The 21,973-nt window shown below is 38.0% G+C and overlaps 1 protein-coding gene across 2 annotated transcripts in view; it reads right to left on the reverse strand.

Annotated features, from left to right (window-relative positions):
• Positions 1–21,973, reverse strand: part of SCFD2 (sec1 family domain containing 2) — a 358,054-nt gene that overhangs the window by 132,341 nt on the left and 203,740 nt on the right. The window lies entirely within an intron of this gene.

The raw sequence follows: 21,973 nt of genomic DNA on the forward strand, positions 1-21,973 counted from the left end.
CTGGAAATCTGTGGGTGATTTGTAGAACACTATAAATGATTCACAGGCATTCATTTAATGAGAAATAAGTAAAATTTTTTGCTAGTTCAGATTCCACTATTTTGTCTTTCTAGGATACACTAGTGGTAACAAGTATTAAAGTTTCAAGAAAATTATATAAGAGAAAAGGCTTAGAATTTTACACATTGACTTCTCTCTTTCTTTTCTTTTCTTTTCTTTCTTTTTTTTTTTTTTTTTGGACAAAGTAGACAAAAGACTACCAGAATTTTATCTTCTTGGAAAAAAAATATCAGTGCATCTTGGTAAATGTTGGTTTTGCAGAATTCTTTGTGAATGACACTGTAGAATTACTTACATGTTCTGCAGATATGCATTCCCTGCCCGACAAAATTATCCATAAGGGACTGTGTCATATTGCTTTAGAACATGGCTCAATGTTTTATTATTCAATATGGATGGAAGAGAAGAAAGAAGGGAGGGAAGAGGAAGGAAGAAAGAAGTAGAAGGAAGAAAGATCTTCCCCATGCATCTAAATTTCTCCTGGTCAAGCATTTTATGGGTTAATATAAAGAAGCACCTGCCTGGCTCTTTTCAAGTTTGCTAAAGTAATTTTTTTTTTTTTCTGAATTCTTCTACCACAAAGTTGATCACTTACTTGATGAAAGGTCCTCAGGGCTTTTGAAGGTTAGGTAAGCCAATGTACTGTAAGTTAGCAAACTGAAGATGAGAGACAGGAAGGAGCGGGGTTATTTTCTGACCCATTTCTTTGAATAATGCACATTATACATATTTTACACCATGCTTTGGAACACCCCACCTCCACCAAATGGCAGTTTCTAATACTCTATTCCAATACAAGAAGAAAGTCAAGCTTTTAATAATAAAAATATTATATTATTGGGGACTTAAACAAATATCAAATGTTTTTGAGCTATAAAAATTTCCTTCTGATGTGTGGTGTGTGTGCATACATGCATGTGTATTTGAGTGTAAGGGGGAATCATTCTGTAATTTCACACTTTCTCTATTAGGAAGAATCTGGAAAAGGTTAACACCAATATACATCTTTCAAAAAATTCAACCAAAAATAGTTAAACCAAAGGGTGCGTGCTGTTTTTCATTAACTTTGTTCGTCTCCCCGCCCAATTCCGCCTTAAACAATGCAAGGTTTTATGACCTGAGTTTAACTACATTTATGACCTGAGTAACTACAAAATGCATTCACTTTGACTTCATTAAGCTATAAACAAGTGCATGGTCTAAATGGGACTTGGTAGCTTCATTTCTTGGGATAAATTCAGCAGCAATATGGTAGACATTTAACATTCATAATGCTGGAAGAGAATAAATTGTCCAGAGGTATAGCCATACACATATGATTAACTAATTTTGATAAATGTGCAAAGGCAATTCAGTGAACAAAGGATAAACTTTGCAGTGAATGGTGCTGCAACTATTGTACATTCATAAATAAAAACAGGAAACTTAACCAATACTTTCCATCTTACATGAAAACTAACTCTAAGATACATGCACCCCAGTGTTCTTAGCAGCACTATATACAATAGCCAAGACATGGAAACAACCTAAATGTTCATCGATAGATAACTGGATAAAGAAGCTATGGTATATTTATACAATGGACTACTACTCAGCCATAAAAAAGAATAAAATAATGCCACTTGCAGCAACATGTATGGATCTGGAGACTGTCATTCTAAGTGAAGAAAGCTAGAAAGAGAAAGAAAAATACCATATGATATCACTTATATGTAGAATTAAAAAAAAAAAAGACAAACAAACTTATTTACAAAACAGAAACAGACTCAGACATAGAAAATAAACTTATGATTACCAGGGACAGGGGGAAGAGGGTGGGAAGGGATAAATTGGGAGTTCGAGGTTTGCAGATACTAACTACTATGTATAAAATAGACAAACAACAAGCGCTGGGAACTATATTCAATATCTTGTAATAACCTATAATGAAAAAGAATATGAAAATGAATTTATGTATTTATATGTATTACTGAAACTTTCTGCTGTACACCATAAATTGACACATTGTAAACTGACTATACTTCAATAAAAAAAAGAAAACTAACTCTAAATGGATCATGGATCTAAATGTAACAGCTAAAACTACGAAACTTCTAAAAGGAATACAGGAGAAAATCATTAAAGGTTTAGGTTAGGCAAAGATTTAAATATGACACCAAAATCATAATTCATTTAAAAAAGATAAATTCGACACTATTAAAATGTAAAGCTTCTGATATATAAAAGACACAATCTGAAAAGACAAACACAGCTGGGGAGAAATATTTGCAGAACATTATCTGATAAAGAACATGTATCCAGAAAATACAAAGAACTCTCAAGACTCAATAATAAGAAGACAAACCAGTGAAAGAATGGGAAGAGATCTGAACAGACACTTTACCTAAGAAGATACATGAATGGCAAATAAGCACATGAAAAAATACCCAACACCGTTAGTCAGTAGGGAAATGCAAATTAAAACCACAATGAGATACCACTACACAGCTATCAGAATGGTTCAAAAAATGAAAAACTGACAATTCCAAGCGCTGGTGAACATACACAAAACTGGAACCTTCACACATTGTTGGTGGGAATGCAAAACTGCATAAGAACTCTGCAAACAATCTGGCAGTTTCCTATAAAGTTAAACATATACTTATAATGTGACCCAGTTGTCTCCCTCCTGGGCACTTATCCAAATGAAATTAAAGCTTACATTAACATAAAATCCTATACTTGATTATTTATAGTGGCTTTATTCATAATTTCAAAAATTGGTAACAGCCTAAATGTCCTTCAACTGGTGAATGGGTAAACAAACTGGCACCTCCACACAGTGGGAGATTATCCAACAATAAAAATAAATGAACTACTGATGTATATAACAACATTGGTGGACCTCAGACACATTATGTTCAGTGAAAGAAGCCATATACTGCATAATTCCATTTTTATGATATTCTGGAAACAGCAAGATTATAAGAACAGAAAATAGATCAGTGGTTGCTAGGGGGTGGTGGTGGGGAAAGGGTTGACTACAAAGGGACAGAATGAGGACACTTTTAGAGGGATGGAACAGTTATAATTACAGTGCTGCTTACATGATTATATTTGTTCATGAAAACTTATAGAACTTTACATCAAAATAGTAAATTTTTCTGTATGTAAACTAAAATGTGAATCAACAATTAGAATCTACGTAAATGTCCATCAACAGAGTGCTGTCCAAATAAATTATGGGCCACTTCACAAAGGAATAAAACATTCCTGTCAAAAAACAATAAGCTAGGTGTAAAGGCAATAGCAAGAAAATACGTCTAAGAGAAAAGCAAGTTGCACAAGTGTAGACATATGGTGATTCCATTGTAATGAATCTAGGCATGTGTATGTTAGTAACTCTAAGTGGGGAAAAAAAAAACTATGGAGAAATAACCCCCCAGATAATGAGAAATATTTTCTGGGATGTTAGATGATAAAGGACTTTCATTTTCTATGATATACATATTATAATAATGTATGGAGTTTTTAAACAAATATATTTTTTCATAATACAAAATCATAAAGATATAAAATCTTCTGTCTTGAGCTGAAGAGATCCATGAATTTTCCCATAAAAGCATAGAATTTCTGCCAGGCAATCGAAAACAGGTTTTAGCAATAATTTGAAATGGAAGCTTAATTCTGAGTCTAGAGTCAAATTTGAAGGTAAGAGTGGCAGTTTCCCCTTGAGCCAGCATTTGTGCTACCAATCAGCAAGTGCCTGCCAGGTTTAAGAGAATGTTTTATGTAATCAATGAAAAAGGCAAACCAATATGGGACGTATCCTATAAGGACAGGTGCATGAAAAGCAAAGTTGTTTTTACAGCCTCCAAACCTTAAAAGTTCTTTATAACACATATGTTCTCTTGGACCCAAAGTTGTTTTTTCACAGTAAAGTGTCTTACCTCTTTAAAACCACATATATCTGTTATAGGCCAGAGAATTTCTCTTGGCCAAGAAAGGCAAGAAAATCTATGATAAACATGACAACAATCCAACAATGAACATAATGTCACAGTTCAACCAAACCCTGGGAAATGTAGATCTTGAATATTTTCTTGGAACCTTCCAATTCCATGTAAGCCAGGATATTGAAGTATATATTAAGACCGCTTTCAATGAAAACAAAATGGCAGTGCTACAGATTTTATAAAAGTTTTGGCCAATGTTGTTAAGCTTTGAGTGTAACATTTTTTGAAAATTAATTGGAAGCCCAAATTGACTCTTCAAGAGTCACATGGTTCCCAAAATTTTCTTTAATGAGAACAGCATGTTGAAGAGATACCACTGAAAAGAAAAATGAATAGAAATCTAGAAAAATTCCCGACTTCTGATTTACTGAGCTATTTACTGGCATTCACTGGAGTCCAATAAGAGAACTCTGTAGGTATAGTTGTGGATGCTCCACCCGTACCCCCTGGGGTTGGCAAATCCTTTCATGTGTTTGAAGAGGGTTCCACAGACCAGGGAGTTGCTCATAATGAGGTCACCTTTCCTCGGCCCATCTAAACTGTGAAGGAAACTGCATTTTTTTGGATGCAACTTTTCAGACTGATAATTGGGCTCCTGTCTGTTTTCTTACAGATGTTCAAATGTTCACAGAAGAGGTTGTTGGAAATAGCTTTCATTTTAAAACAGTCTGGTTTTAATGAAAACGGGTTTGAATGGGGAGTTGTGTGTAGCCATCATGGCTTATGTCTGAAGCTGCTGAGTCTTCTCCATCATGAGTTTTACTCTAAGTAGAAAAGGATGAAGGGAAAACCATAGGAAAGAAAACACCAGGTTGTTAACAGAAAGTGAATATATATTTATAGTATTTTAACACTGACAAAAAAAAATATTCCTTCAAGCAGAATTTGCATTCTGAGATTTTCTTCTACCAGCAGAGTTTCCCTCATTCTAGCTTCAATAGTACTTTGCTTGCTCTAGTCTCCTCCATTCAGAGTTCTGAAAAGCTCTTCTGTACTGTCACTTCCTATTTCATTAAAGAGGAAGATTGATTAGAGGGAACCTCATTTGGAATCAGAGACTGGCTCTCAGGCCATGGTCTAAAACACACACCACAGGTGATCAATAGATGTTCATTCTCCCTTCCTTTCTCCCTCTTTGCTCTTGACTCTCTCATTTCCAGTCCAGGTTGCATATCTGACTATCAGATCTATCAAAATAAGAGCTTTTAAACACCATTTTAAATTTCATCATGGAACTTCCTTGCTCAAAATTTTCTAATGGCTCCCAACTGCCCACAGAATGTAGTCTGAACCTCTCTTCCTGGTACTCAAGGCCCTCTGTAATCTGACTCCAATTACTTTAAGATTCTCCAGCCCATTTTTAAGACAAATTTCTAGTGGACCAGTTTTATCACTGATTCTTGCCTTTAATGGCAAGCCCTCAGCAAATCCTTCATTGTCCTCAACTTTAAGCGTATCTTTTGCATGAGGACTGGCTACCCTACTCCTGCTTCTGTTAGATCACAACAGCCATAGCAATTAATAGCTGCCATATAATTTGTGCCTCCTGCAGTATCTCACAGTAACAACTTGTAAACAAGGCATTTTGATTCCTGTTTTACAGATAAGGGAATCAGAGCTCAGTGACACTGACTTAAAACCATGTTGCTATTACAGAAGGGTGAAAAAAAGATTTTCTCCTAAGATTATCTGATGCTGGAACCACTGCTCTCTTCCTGACTCTATGCTGCCTTCATCGATCTCTTCTGCTCTGAACCTTGTCCAGCTTTATCTCTGGCATCACTTATTTGACACTTAATCTCATTCTGTTTTGAACGGCTAATTACATGGTTCACTTGTGCTTATCTTCCCAGTGTGGCTGTGGTAGGGCAGTGACATCACTCTAACAAGAAGGCCCCTCCATCGGCCTCTAGCACAGTGCTATGGACACAGGAAGGATGCAGTGGGAGAGTGTGGTCTGAAAGCATGTGTATACATTCATTTTTGAACTAGATTCTCCCTCTGGCTCCCTATGTCTGTCGATAGCACTGGCACTCTTTGTGGAGTGAATGTTATCAAATGAAGAGCGTATCTTCATATCTTTAGCCCGTGTAACTACCAGAGGGTGTGACTCATAGAGGATAAAAAGAAGGAGGTGAGCTTCACTGTAATGTCAACTGTCCAGCATTAATGAAATAGAAAATGGATGGAGTTAAGTAAATCATCTGAAGAAGGATATTTATAAACAATCCACATTGGAATTTGATATTTTTTCTCTAAGCATACCTCAATTTCATAAGGTGGGATTCATTCAAACCAAAATTTAATTTCTTACAATATAATAAAAATGAAACAATTTGAGATTCTATAGTGTTTTATTCTGGAAGCTTGCTAGTGTGAAAAATGGAAAGCATGTAGCTGTGTCTAACATACATAATTTGCTTTAAGTTGGCTGAAAAATTTTTTTAAGTACTCTAAATTGTGCCACATCAAATACTTCTACTCTTTGGGTTCTCTCTCTTTTCTGTAAACCGCAGCCTCATTACATCCTTTCAATGTACACTTCTTATTTCCTCTTAGAAGCAGGTTCATTACGGAGCTTCAGGTATTGTCATCATCATTATGCTTTGTTAATGACTCATATCTACTGATGAATTTGTAAAGGATCTTCATTAAGAATGAAAATGATAACTAATTTGAAATTAGAAGTTAAAAGATTTTCTGTTTGTTGATATAAAGTCTTTTGTGAATGAGAGAAAACCTTTGCCAAACCTAAATAACTGTTCAAGTTTGGCTGTTTATTCATTTCCCTTATTTGGTGGGAAAAAAAGAGCAAGAGAGAGCAAGAAAATTGCAGGGACTATTCAGTCTATAAATCTGCCAGCAGACGTACTCTGTCAGTATTTTCATGGACTTTATTATGCAGTCTTTAAACAGCATATTCACGCCAGCTGGGTGGACTGAAATAGAAAACACGTCTCTGAGAAGAAGCTATTATTGGGTCAATGCTAATTAAAAGGGCTTATGCAACCATCTGTGGGATCCCCAATAGCAGACGTTTGTTTCTAGAACCTTCAGTGCTGCTACATCTTAAGGTTGTCTCTAGCAGTTTTATGGATACCAGAGACTTTCTCGCTGATGGTGATGGGAACAAAGGTTTTGGTGAACCTGTTGGATTCGTAAGGTATGTTTTACAATTAATAGGGAGTTACAATCATTGCATATAACTTGATTGACTTAAAGAGTTTCTATGGAGTCAAGTTGCCCTAGTGACAGTTCTGTGCAGAGTATATCAACACCACATTGTGTTGACCTGTTTACAGCACTTGTGCACAGCATTTAAATTAGGAGATGAGATATCCTGTTTGAGTAACTAAGTGAGTAACTTGTGCACCCTGGTCGGCACTTTGGGAAGTGTAAGCATTCAGTTCTGCAAGAGTAAGTGTTGGGTGAGGATGAGAGGAACAAAGAGAATGAGCCTCACTGTTTCTGGCTTTGAACATGGAAGTGGTCACTTTGTACGTGTTGGTTTGATGTAGCTCTTAAGAAATGCACAAATTATTACTTTAAAAACTGTGCTTCACTATTTCAGTGGTAATAAAATTACTTGGAATGGCTGGTGTCAAAATGGGTTTTATTCTTGTTAGGTATTCCTCAGCACAGCTGTGTTGCCTAGGCCCTACCCAGCGCCTCATTTCTATCATCTGCTGCCCCCAGGAGTTTCCTTATTTCTACATCTGTTCTCTTTTCAATATAACAGCGTGGAGCGAAAAACACTCCTCTTTGTTAAGACAAGCTGAAGGACAAATAGGCTATGTCAAAAAGATAAAACATGTCTCAGATATACTTAGAATCAAGACCTGGTCTCATGGGTCTAATTAAGGCAGAGCTGAATAGTGCTTCCAAAGACTTCTGGGCCCTTTGATAACTGATAATCCTGATAGGGTTTACAAAGCTGGTCTTGGTTGGACAGTTACACTGGGTTTCTCTAATTCTCTATATGCCACGGGGGTAGCATTGCCATTAACTCCCCAATCCATCTGGAAGAGCATAAAATCACTGCTCTGGTTTCCATAACCTGATATAACAGACATTTATTTCTATGCTGGTAGTATATGGCTTATCCTAAAACAAACCAACCCAAAAGATCTGAGAACACTGGGCTCTGATTCCCACATGGCCACAATCAGCTAGAGCTGAGCAAGTGTGCCCAGTCCCTGTGGCTTGACTCAGGCCCACTTACATATTTCTATCACCTGTCTCATCCCTGCAAACATCTGAGTTTGCCATCTCTGTACAATTTAGAGTAAGATACATTGCACAGGGCCTTTAATACACTTATGCTTTTGGTATTTGTGTAAATCAAACCAAACCTGACTTCTATCAAGGTATATAACTAATTTTAGGATGCCACTGAAGGCATAAATGTGTTTGAGGGTTGATGGGGACAGAGAAAAAGCACTAACGTTGGTAGAAGAACAAAGTTCTTGTCTTGGTTCCTTTCATCTCATTTCTAGGTCTCAGTTTCTAAGCAGTCTATAAGGGTCTGATTTATATCCTTAAAAAAATAACAAAGTCCAGAAAAGCCAAAAAATGCATATTTATATGTGTTACTTATCAGCTGGAGTTCACAAAAGCACTGATATGGACCACATAGATAAGGGAGTTAGTCCTAAAATTTAGTGAAAGAGTATTCTGTATTCAAGGCAAGCCATTTAAAACGAAAACAACAACAACCACCATCATCTGCTTACCCGTGCGTATCAGTGTCTGGCACTATTTTGCAATTGTTGCTTCACAACAGCAGCGATGTGCTCCTTTCTGTTTCCCAGCCTCCCTTGAGTCAGGGTGGCCACAGGACTAATTCTGAGCGATATGAGTGAATGTTACTTGTGTAATTTCCAGGCTCTTATGGTCAGGTGTATGTGTTCCTTCTTCACTCCCTTTCTCCCTTCCTCTCCACTCTCTTCACCTCATTTGCCTGCTGCAAGTATGTCAGCAGAGCCTCAAGATGGAAGCACTTGGGTCCCCAAGTCACTGATCAGAGGGGAGTTGCCTGACCCATGTCAGATTTTGATGTGAATGAGAAATAAGCTTCTGCTATATTAAGACACTGCAATTTTAGGATTTATTTGTTATCACAGTATAACTTCACTTATAATATAACAACTAACACAAGACAAGTAAATTAGATGCTAAAGCTCATATAAGACAGCAACTGTCATCTATAATCCATAATTTCAAATTTTTGTATTCATTAAAAAGCTTTAATTTATTACAAGCAATACATTAAACTTATAGTTAATTAATTTATGAGTTTTTAAAGGCCTTGTTGCTATTACTGATGGTTTTTGTAATACGTTTATATATTTTAACTTATAAAATATGTTTATAATAATAAAACGCTAATATATTGTGTTTCAGATATCAGGGCTCTATGCAAAATTTATGTGTAATTTAAAAAATTCTACTTCTAAAGTGTTGGAAAATCACTAGATGAGAGGATATCAAAGGTCCCATAAAATAAGATTCAATAACAAGTTCAGTACTTCCCTCTCTGCAACAAACGCAAACCACTGCCTTGAAGCACAAAGAAGTAGAAACCATGTCTATGAAACTCATGTTGCCCATTAGTGTCATGTTCCACTAGGTGTAACAGATAGGAAGCATTACCAAGAGCTGTAGGGGACTCTAAAAGAATTGATTAATCCTGTTATTTTTTAACTTCATTTTTAGAAAAGGGACATGAAGCTATTAGTAACAGAACTCCCAATAACCACGTGGAGCTAAAACATGTGACCACACGTCCATGTCTCAGTTCCACATGTCAGGACTGTGATACTATCTGTGTTAGTTACCTATTTCTGAGTTATAAATTACCTCAAAAATTAGAGGCTTAAACATTAATAAATGTTTATTACCTCACAGTTTCTGTGAATCAGGAATTCAAGAGTGGTTTAGCAGGGGGTTCTGGCTCTGCAGGCTCTGTTTCCAAAATAGCCCACTCACATTGCTAGCAAGTTGGTGCTGAGTGTGGCAGGGAGCTTCAGTTCCTCACCACATGACTGAGTGTCCTCTGATGTGATGGCTGGCTTCCTCAAGAGGGGGAGATCCAAGAGAGAGCAAGGCGGAAGCCACAATATCTGTTATGACCTCACCTCAGAAGACATACTTTGTCATTTCTGCAATATCCTATTGGTTCAAAGTTTAACCTTTTCATTAGCCTTTCCAGTGTGGGAGGGGCCTGCACAAATGTATGAATACTGGAAAGAGAGACTCATCGGGCACCATCTTGAAGGCTTGCTACCACACGGTTGTCTTCAAAGAGGAAAGTCTTATCCATAATTAAACATGTAAAGCAGACACCTGTTCAGACTGTGTTTATCAGTCAGGCGTGAAATGTCTCTCCAAATATATTCACCTTAATCATGCTTTTCAAAAAAAATGTCTCATTTTGAGAGAAGGACTGGGATTTTCATGAAGATTTGCATGGTCACAAAGGAACATGTTGGCCTCCAAACAATGAACTTTCCCCCAGAAAGTATACAGTTAAAAGGAACCAGAAACATCTTGTTGACATAGCAAGTCTGTTATTAATCTTCTTAAGTACTGATATCCAATTAAAACAAAGAAACTTTTCAGCTTGATCTAATACATCATGTACTTTGCCTTTCTCAGTCCAAAAGAAAAAAAAAAGGAAGTATGTACTGGACTTCCTAGAAATTGGAACTTTAAAGCGGCATCTAAATATTACAAGTAAATAAAATCATGTGTCCTGGGAAACATACATGGAAAAGTTCTAGTATAAGACAAAATAGTCTCTAGGGGGAAAAGCCCCACTTATGAAACTAGTTTTCTCTTTATTTTTTCCCATCTAATTTTTTTTTTCAGCTGAACTACTATTTTATACTAATTTCCTCCATTTAAGCAAATGTTAGATTTCAAACATAGCAACATAATGGAGCCCCAGTATCACTCTGAGCTGCCTGCCTTTCTGGCGGCAGACTCTTACAGTCTCTTCTTGGGGCTACGCGATTGCCATCTAAATGTTATGTCTTGGAGCAAGACTGGGCTGAATCTTCACAACTTGAGGAACTAGGACTTCTTCTGTCTTTCGGGGCAAGGAAACCAGAAAGCACCTGGACTTCATATGTGAGAACAATGATGGGGCCACAGGCACTGTTTCTAAAGATAAATACCACTTCACCATTCCTGAATATGGCAATGGGTTTAGCTATCAACAAAATACTAATTTTATTATAAATTTATTGACTTCTTATTGAAGAAATGGGAGTGAGAGGGAAGGAGGCTAGGAATACACGTCTGTCAGGCTCTGCTTCAAAATGCTGAAGGCAACAGCAGATCGGGTAGAACGAGGAAAGGGCATCACCTGTGGAGAATCAGGTGAGGCCCACATCAGTGAAGAGTGAAGCTAAAGTGATGGCTTCAAGCCAAAAAGAGGCTGGAAACAGATGGCGGCAAAATTAAAGCATCTGATTAGGGGGCTGGTAGCTAACAAATAAAAACAAACTGGGGAGACTTGACATATAATAAACATGGGTTGAGAAAAGGACCCAGTCATGCTTAACTTAAATAATTGCTGACCATCGTGCTGTGAAACTTCATGCATTTGTAAATAAAGATTAATAAAAGAAACATAAAGTAAGAAAAATAATAATTATCCAGAATAAAATTGCTAGATAATTATAACAAAACATGGGGAGTTAGAGCAGAGGAATGATGTAAACATGTACTAGAGGCATTATTTACCTTGTTGAAAGAAAAAAGCAATTTGCAAAATAGTATTATTTTTACTACAGTACTACTTTTAATATTGTTCTACTTGTCTATGAAAAGAATATAGAAATATATATGGCATAGAAAAAGCTTTGTTAGGACACACCCAAATTTTTGAAGTGGCAATGAGGGAACATTTGTGCACTTCTGTATTATTTAAATTAAAAAAAATTAACTCCTTTTAAGAAATATCCTTTTAAATAAAAACTTCAAAAAATAGTAACTTTCCCAAAATATATTTTCAAAATATGAACTCTCATTTTTTGGCAGTGATATGCTGATGCTATGCCTCCTGCATTTTGTAAGTAGAACATTCACAGTTCATGTTAGACACTGCAGCAGCCCCTGGAGTTCGCTGTGATCTCCCTTCAAGAAAGAACTTGCCTTTGAGCTGCAATGAGTGCAATTAGCAGACAGCCTTCAGCTGTCATGCACGGGCATCCTCCTCTGTGGCTGAGCCAAGGCCAAGGCTACACTCCTCCCAGCTGTACCAGCCAAGTGCTGAGGATGGCCTGACCATTCCCTCCTAGGAGTCTCCTCTGACAGTCTTTGCTCCCAAATCCTCCTTGGGTTGGTCATGTCCTTGTCAGCTCTGTGTCCAGATCTGAGGATTGCTCTGCCTGAGTCCTGCTCCCCCCTCCTTCCCTTTCACAGTTGTCAGAGCTGCACATTAGCCAAAGGCCTTACCCCCTGTTATCTTTCAAAGCCATTACCAGCTACCACATAAAGCTCTTGCACTTCTAACCCTGTCTCAGCACCTGCTTCTTGGAGGACCTGGCCAACACAGACGTCTTTGGGGGTTTGTACACTTTACAAGGACTCTTCTTTTTTTCTGAGAACTCCTCTGTCCACTCCCACTCCATAATCCCTTGTAAAGCCTTGTTTTTATCATATGACTTTGTCCTGACATTACTGGCTGTGCAGGGAGCAGACACATAATCCAGGCTACACCAATTACTAGTGTAACCTATAATAAATTCTTCCCAGTGTTCCCCCTCTGATGTGCATGCTAGCTCAAGTAGATTTCTCTTACTTGTAAGCACAATTCTTCACTAGTACATTCAATGATTGTGTCCTTCCCAGCACTCGTGCACTCGACTTTATTTTATGGAGGTTCCTGAAAGGCAAGCTGAAAAGAAAGAAAATGCCATTTTCTTGGTGATTTCCATCATAAAATGGTAAGTGTATGCCTTTAAAAGGCTTGATCCTAAGGAATGTCGCTTGGATTGAGCACTGATTTTGAGTCTGGAGACCCAGCCACAAATTCCAGCTAACTGGTTATGCATCACTGGGCAAGCCACCTCACTTTCCTGGGGCTTGGTTTCTGTGATTTACAAAATGTGGGGATTTTAGCCTAATTTAACTCTAAGGTCCCTTCCAACTCAATAATTTAATAATGTGCCCTAACACTGTTTTTCCAGAGACCATGACAGTCTCTGGCACATAATATGGACTCAACAAACAGTTTCTGAATTGAATAAATTAATAAGTAATTATAAACTTAAAGGATATTTTTGAGACTTTAGAAGCAAGTAAATGAAAATCTTTTTTTTTTTTTTTAATCTTGTGGGCAAAAGGAATACGGTTTATTATTCCCTCTTCTTTAAACTTTTCTCTGGTTTCTGGAATTTTGCTTTCTTCCCTCTCCAGCCCAGGCTTCATCATCCAAGCACCCTTGTCCCTGTCACTACTTTTTCCTGCTAAACCTGAACTCAAGTTAAGCCCATTTTATCCTCCTGTCCTACATCAGGTTTTCTGGGCAAGCAGCATAAAGAGGATAATGCATAATAGCATATATTGTACTTACTTGTATATTGACTCCCCTGGCTAGAATGTAGCTCCATGAGGCGTGGATATTTGTCTGTGTTGTTCACTGCTGTGTCTACCGCACTCGGGACAGTGCCCTGCACTTGGTAGGTACTTAATATTTGTGGATTAAATGAATGAATAAGTGACTACATGAATAACCATTCTAATATGGAACCATCCTTCAGAAAAGCTATTTGCACTGAAGATTTAAATGTGAGGATTTTGCAAGGGGTATAGGAGAAGGGAGGGGGCATTTGTAATCGTAGTAGGCCAGGAGACACTGCAGCAAGGATCTGAAGCAGGTAAGGGAAGGAGCCACTCTCTCACTTACTAAGGTCCCAGATCCTGTTTTGGGCTTGAACACAATCCAAAACAACAACAGCAGCACAACAACAATAACCCCTACCTGAGGCAGGAACAATAGCAAGTACAAAAGCCCTGAGGCAGGAGCAGTCCCAGCCTGCTGGCCTGTCTGAGGAACCACGTGCAGGCCTGTGTAGCTGAAGTGGCGTGACCAAGGTAAGAATAGGAGGAGGTGAGGTCGGAGGGAACATGGCAGGCGGGGCTGGTAGGCCACTGAGGAGACTTCAGCTTCTACTGAGTGAGGTGAGAAGCTAATAAAGGATTTTTTGAGCAGAGGAATGACATAGTCTGAATTCTGTTTTTAAAGGATGATTTTGGCTGCTGTGATAAGGTTACAGAGGAGCAAAGGCAGGAGCAGGGAGACCCGTTGGAGACAATATAATTATGCCTGTTAGAAAAATGTTCCCCAGTCATTCCAAAGCTATTACACCACAGGTGAACCCACTGTGTCCTCCCCAGACTTGTTTCTTTGACCTGTTTTTCCCATCTTCAAAAACAGCACTTCCTGACCCCTAACCGTTCAATCTAGAACCCTGCAGCTCGCTCCAGACCCTGTGGACACTCCCCCTCAAACACCTTTGGAAGCTATCGCCTCCTCTCCACCCCACTGCAATGGCGCAGTCATTACTGCCTGCACGCTGACAGAAATCTCCTAACAAGGCTCCTTGTTTCCAGCTTTGCCCCTCAGAACAGTGATTTGTCTCAAGACCCAGATGTGAACACAATGGTCCTCTGCTCCTATGACTTTTCACTCCTTAAAGAATAAAACTATTCTATACGATAGCAGGTCCCACAAGACCCTTCACGAAGTAGCCTTGCCTGGCCATGCAGACTGGGCACTCACTACTCCCTCTCAGGTATCCTGTTGTCTAGCCTTAGTAGAAGAGTTGTTCAAAGGGGGAGGGTATATCTCAGTGGTAGACCACATGCCTAGCATGCATGAGGTCCTGGGTTCAATCCCAGTACCTCTATTAAAAAAAAAAAAGGTTGTTCAAAATATTCTAACCACAGAGATGGTGATTTAGTAGCTCTTGGAGCTCATTTCTCTTCTCTCTCTTTCTCCTCCTCCTTTTTAACTTCACAAAACTCACTGCAGCCAGGATTAGAATGACTAGTTATCGCATTATAGGCTTATAGTTTGGTCCTCATCTCAGACAGTGAGTCCAAAAGGAGGCAAGTATATTTCTCTTACTGTCATTGTTTTTTTTCTGCCAGCACATAAATCATATCCACCTATCTCCACACCCGAGCTCCCACCTCTGCTCCCTGCAAAAGAACACCTGCCTTGGGTCTGGAATGAGCTGTATGAACTTACAGTCCACTTAGTACAGAACTATGCCACTAAAAATAAAGCTACTGCAATGGAAAATTCAACTGAAGAGCCTGCCATTTGTGTTCAGCGGACAGTAGCAGGAGAACTGCCACGCTGTCCCTGGTGGCAGTGTGGGCCCCACCGTGTCATAGCAAATGGCACAGTTTCCCAAATACTCAGGTTACCTGGAGAAGAATTCAAGCAGATTTACAGCATTTTAGTTTTTCCTTCACGCTAGATTTCACTAATATCATTGCTTTGACTGTATGCCCTCTACTGGAATGCGTATTTGTTTTATAATGTGGCTTTTTACTTAGGAGTGTTCCAAGACATTTAGTGCTGGTGTTTGCTTTTCTAATCTCATCTAAGAGTCACTTCATTTATTAATGCAATTTGTGTTTTATTGCCTGCTATGCACTAGTATTCCATGGCCAATATATTTCTTATTAGATATGTAATTTAGGTCTCAAAATGTAATTTTGAGGGTCAGTAACATATTACCATGTATCCAGAACTTGTGATTTCATACACTTGTACTACACACACACACACACACACACACACACATATATCTTTTCTCACTCTCTGTATAATAAAACATACTTATAATTTTATTTTCCCACAAGTTTCCTTATAAAATTAGATTGAATCTTAGATATCTATTGGTCTTATATTCTCCAAGTAAGGTACTTTCTTTGCGGGATTAGCACACAACGCCAGGCGCATGTATTGCAGGTATACTTATTGAATGACAAACATTTACTTAATGAGGGAATGAATTTATCTACTAATTATTTACATATTTTGGAAAATAAAAAAAGTGTATGGCTATCTCAATATAAGTTCCTATGAACTAAGAAAAACTTTAATATGCCTTGAAATACTCTTCGTAAACAAATTCTCTTATAGTTATAATCTAATGTCTTAATTTACTTTTTTTTTTTAAATTTATTTTTAGTTTTAGTTTTTTTTAATGGAGGTACTGGGGATTGAACCCAGGACCTCGCACAAGCTAAGCATGTGCTCTACCGCTGAGCTATATCCACCCTCCCTAACTTCTTAAAATATAAGTTTACTCACTGTCCATGGAATAAAAAAAATCATAGCTTTGTAGAGTTGGAAAGTCTCCCAGATATCATTTAGGTGACCACCCCATTTTAAAGATGAGGAAACTAAAGACAGAAAGGTCACTCAACTATCCATGGTCACAGCTACTAAGGAGCCGAAGTGGAATCAAAATCCAGCTCTCTGGATTTTCAATTCAAGTTTTAAGTCTTCTCTGAGGTTGAAAAGTCCATAATGAAAACTCTTTTCAGAACACATCTTTAGTACCTATAATACAAGTCAGCAATGGCATAAATGAGTCTAAATTACAGTATCATTTTTAAAAAGAGCATGCATTTTCCTCTTGTGATACCCAGAAGATCATAAATTAAGAACAAGCCCTGGAAAATAATGTTTCAAAATGGCACCTGACATTCTCATTTTACCAATTCTATGTGTCTTGCAATTATGTGTAGAGTAATTATTTCCCCAAGTTTTTCTTTTCATTTTAAATATCCAACAAATATTTATTTATTGAATACCTAGTATATTTCAAGAATTATTCTAGGACTTAAAGAGAGTGGATGAAAAAAGACAAATTTCTTTTTCCCATGGAAGTGGTTTTTGCAAAGATCCACTCAATATGATTGTATCATTACACCTCTCTTCTGCTCTTCTCTAAAGAGTAAAAACACAAGTATCTTCCACACATCTTTTTTATAGGGTATGTATCCTCTTGACCCCTGAACTGTCAGCTCCCCACCCAATCTCCTCACCTACACACATTCACACACACACATCAATGATACACACATGTGGTAGGTCTACCAAGTTTAAGGAACTTGAGCATGCTCACACAGAGGAACTGGGACTCAAATCCAGGCAGTCTGTCCTGATGCTCTAAACCTCTTTGTGTCATTGCCATTAGCCACTCCCTCCTCCTCATTTTGTTCCCAAATGACAGGATGACAAATAAGGGTGAGCAGAGGGGAAGTGGGGCATGGTGAATGAAAGAAACCTGTCAGTTGAAAGCATGGGATCTTTTCTGGTCCTGCCTCTTGCACCCAGCCATCTAATCTGAGTCTGAGTTTATTTCTTTTTAAAACTTCTGATAATGGTATCTGCTCTGACTCTCTTGTTAGAAAATAATGTTAAATATTTTAGAAAAAAGGCCATAAAAATGTTTCTCTAGAAAAGCAGGATACAAAATGGTCCATTAAAACTATGTAAAAATGCACAGGTAAAATTTGTCTTTCAGTGGAGCGATTATAGGCCTTTTTTTGGTTAAAATTATTTTAGGTCATTTAAAATTTCTTCTTTTGACTTTTTAACATTTAAAAAATTTATTTGATTAACATATATTCATTCATACATTCTTTGACTCAGCACACAGATATTTATTTCTGCTGTAGTCACTATATTGAGGTTAAAAAAAAGAAAACACAGTGGAAGATATTTTGATGTATGTACATTCTAATGTGATATGCACAGTTGTCCAATGGAGTAAAGGATTTTTTTTTCCTTTAAAACTCCATCTTTAACATTGTTCCTATGTCCACTTTGAAATCAGAAAATTTAATAAGTCTTAAAAAAAGTCTGAGTACTTAAGAGAAACAAGATCTTATGGGGACAGCTCATCCCCCAGTAATGCTGGACAAGTGAGGTACTGATTAGACTTTTTCAAAATGGCAGATGGGCAGTCTTGGGCACTGCATTCTACCAGCTCCAGATTAAGTGGCAGCAAACCTTGCCAACATCAGTCTGGCTAAATAGCTGATGTGATTAACTGAGTCAACAGTCAGTAGAGGCCATGAGGAACATTTCAAGATGACAAAGGGCTCAGAGTTGGATTAGATTAGTCTACTTCAGTAATACAGATAACATTGCCATATCTGGAACTAAAAATTACAATGCTTCCTTTGGAGCCCAATAGTTTTACATACTGGTGGGAGGCTATGAAGGAAGAACAGAAACCAGGAAAAAGCTATCCAGATAATGTATCTGATTGCCCACACCATCCCTGGTCTCGTTCCAATCCATTCTCCACCTTGAGGCCAGTGTTTTACAAAACACATATATGATCATGTTACTCCTAGGCTGAAAATCCTTCAGTGGCTTCCCACTACCCTGTTTCCTCCAACGTTTCCTTCTCATGGCCCACCAGACCCTGCATCATCTGGCTCCTGTCTCTCCATTCTCCGTGGGCTTCAGCCATGCTTCCTTCAGTTCCTTAAACTCCCCAGTGCCCTTTCTTGCTCCCTGGGAAAGCTGCCCACTTCTGTCTCTCCACTTCCTGTTGGGTGGCAGCTTAACAGCCTCTTCCTCAGAGATGCTCTCCCTGAACACTTGTGGACTGGTCAGGTCTCTCCCAGTATGTTTGCTCTCATAACATCAGGCTAGCTTCCTTCATGACCCTATTATGATGCTCTAATTCTGTATCAATTTGTGAGATTGTTTTCTCTTCCTCTCTTGGCTAAACTGCAGAGACCATGTCTGTCTTATTTCCCACTGTATTCCTAGTACCTGGCACAGTCCAGTTACTTAGGACACTTAGTGAATAAAAGGATGAATAAATGAAATTTGCAAAGAGCAACAAAAGTTTTAGTACATTTTATATCACTGTGGCAGACAGGCTGGATGCTGACTCCTTGAATTTTCTTCCTGGCACTCAGGAGGTCCCTCATCAGCCTGCCTTCCTTCCACTGGGTTCTGGGGGCATGAGACTGTGCTCTGTCCAAGAGAATGTGTGCAGGAGTGACAGTGGCCTCTTCCTGGATGAGCAGCAGAACATTCTGCACAATCTTCTGGACCACTTTTTCCCCAGCAGTGTGGTTGGAAGCTACAGATTCTGAGATGGTGGGAGCACCCAGGAGAAGGAGCCCAGGTCCGAGTCACCTCGTAAAGGAGGGCCACCTTGATCACACTAGGCTTGAGTAAGAAAATGAAACTTTACGTTAAGTCACCTTGATTTTCTTTTGTTTTTTAATTACAGTAGCTAGGGTTGATTCCTACAGTTGCTTATGTCACTAAATTGTTTTTCAGTCTGGATACAGAGTAAAGCTAATGATACTGAAGCAAACTAATGATGTATCAAAGTGTTAACTCCTCTGAAGTTAAAATCCTGAGGTTTACCACCATTAAAAAAAACTTCAATTAAAGAAAAAAGTAAGGATTTTAAAGCAGTTCTGCAGAGTACTTCCCCTCATATTCTAGGCAAAGGGAAGGAAGTTTGGAAAGTCTAGGATTCAAGGAAGGAGAAAAAATACAGAAAAGACCTAAACATGTTAAAAAGGAGATGAGGCCATCGAAGAATAATGGCTGGTCCCTCAATTAGGGCTAATTTCCCTACAGGGCCCCAACCTATAGGTCAGGTATTCAGCAGTAGGCCCCTTTCTTTTAATAAAAGTACAGCAGGGAATCTAATTATTTTAAAAATGCAAAACAAATCACATTACTCCCCTTCTGTTCAAAGGCTTCACATTGCCTTTATAATAAAATCCAAGATCCTTAAGGGGCTGCGAGCCCTCACATGATTGGGTCACTGTCTACATCTCCAGCTCCAATTCTACCCCCTCTCCCCTTTCCCTTGTCATTCCAGATACACCAACCTTCTTTCAGTTTCTGGAACTTTGGGGGTTTCTTCCCACTTAGGGCCTTTGTGTCTGCCCTTCTCCTAGCTAACTCCTCCTCATCCTTCACTTCACAGATCAACTGTTACTCCTTTAAGAAAGTATTCTGCAGCCCTCCAGATTAGGGTGGAATCTTGATTTACTGTTTATTACAATCTTCTTGTCATGTGTCCCAATATCCGGCACCAGTAAGTTCTCAATAATCATTTGTTAACTGATGAGGTCATGGGAGGCAGTAAAGAATAACAAGAAAATGAAGACCTTACATTATGAACTAGAACACCCTTGAGCTAATCTTCCCTTGAGATATTCAGGATCTTACATGTTCCAGCTACTAACAGATCCTTGATCTTTCAGATGGGACAGAGGGACAGGCCCAAATTAAAGCCTCAATGGTATCAATGACAGCCACATGTAAATCAATGAAGTTAGAACACCATACACAAAAATAAACTCAAAATGGCTTAAAAACTTAAACATAAGAAAAGACATGATCAAAAACATAGACAAAACATTTTCTGTCATAAATCTTAGCAGTGTTCTCCTAGGGCAGTCTACCCAGACAATAGAAATAAAAGCAAAAATAAACAAATGAGGCCTAACTAAATGTATAAGCTTTTGCATAGCAAAGGAAACTATAAGCAAAACAAAAAGAAAACCTACAGAATGGGAGAAAATATTTGCAAATGATGCAGCTGACAAAAGCTTAATTTCCAGAATATAAAAACAGCTCATACAACTTAATAATAAACAACCCAATCCAAAAATGGGCAGAAGACCTAAACAAGCAATTCTCCAATGAAGACATACAAATGCCAATAGGCACATGAAAAAATGCTCAATATTGCTAATTATCAGAGAAATGCAAATCAAAACTACAATAAGGTATCACCTCACACTAGTCAGAATGGTCATCATTAAACAGTCCACAAATGATAAATGCTGGAGAAGGTGTGGAGAAAAGGGAACCCTCCTATACTGTTGGTGGGAATGGTAGTTTGGTGCAACCATTATGGAAAACAGTATGGAGATTCCTCAAAAGACTAAAATTATACTTATCATATAATCCAGTAATCCCACTCCTGGGCATATGTCCCAAGGCAACTCTAATTCAAAAAGATACATGCATCCCAGGGTTCATAGCAGCACTATATACAATAACCAAGACATGGAAGCAACCTAAATGTCCACTGACAGATGACTGGATAAAGAAGCTGTGGTATATTTACACAATGGAATACTACTCAGCCATAAAAAAGAACAAAATAATGCCATTTGCTGCAACATGGATGGACCTGGAGATTGTTATTCTAAGTGAAGTAAGTCAGAAAGAGAAAGAAAAATATCATATAATATCACTCATATGTGGAATCTGAAAAAAAGAAGACACAAATAAACTGATCTATAAAACAGAAACAGACTCACAGGAAAAGGATAAATTGGGAGCTTGAGATTTGCAAATATTAACAACTATATATAAAACAGATAAACAAGTTTCTTCTGTATAGCACAGGGACCTATATTCAATATCATGTAGTAACCTATAATGAAAAAGAATCTGAAAATAAATATATATGTATATGTATGACTGAAACATTATGCTGTACACCAGAAATTGACACATTTTTAAGTGACTATATGTCAATAATTAAAAAGAAAAAGACTTATCCAATGAGCATTTAATAAAGAGAGCAAAAATGAAAGTGGAGAAAGAGTCCATTCTTGGTCCACTTTCAGGCAATTTAGGTCAAGAGCTGAAAAAAAAAACAGTAGTCACAAGAGACTGTAGAGGTATTTTCATACAATGCAAAGCTACTCAGCATTCAAAAAGCAATAGGCTACTGTTACTTAACAACAACATGGATAGATCTCATAGACAAAATGTTGAATAAAAGGAGCCAGACACAAAAGAGCACATACTGCATGAATCAAGCCATACAAAGCTGAAAGCTGGCAAAATTAATGTATGGTGAAGGGAGTCACAA

The sequence above is a fragment of the Camelus ferus genome, chromosome 2, assembly GCF_009834535.1.
Source record: "Camelus ferus isolate YT-003-E chromosome 2, BCGSAC_Cfer_1.0, whole genome shotgun sequence".
Lineage (NCBI taxonomy): Eukaryota > Metazoa > Chordata > Mammalia > Artiodactyla > Camelidae > Camelus > Camelus ferus.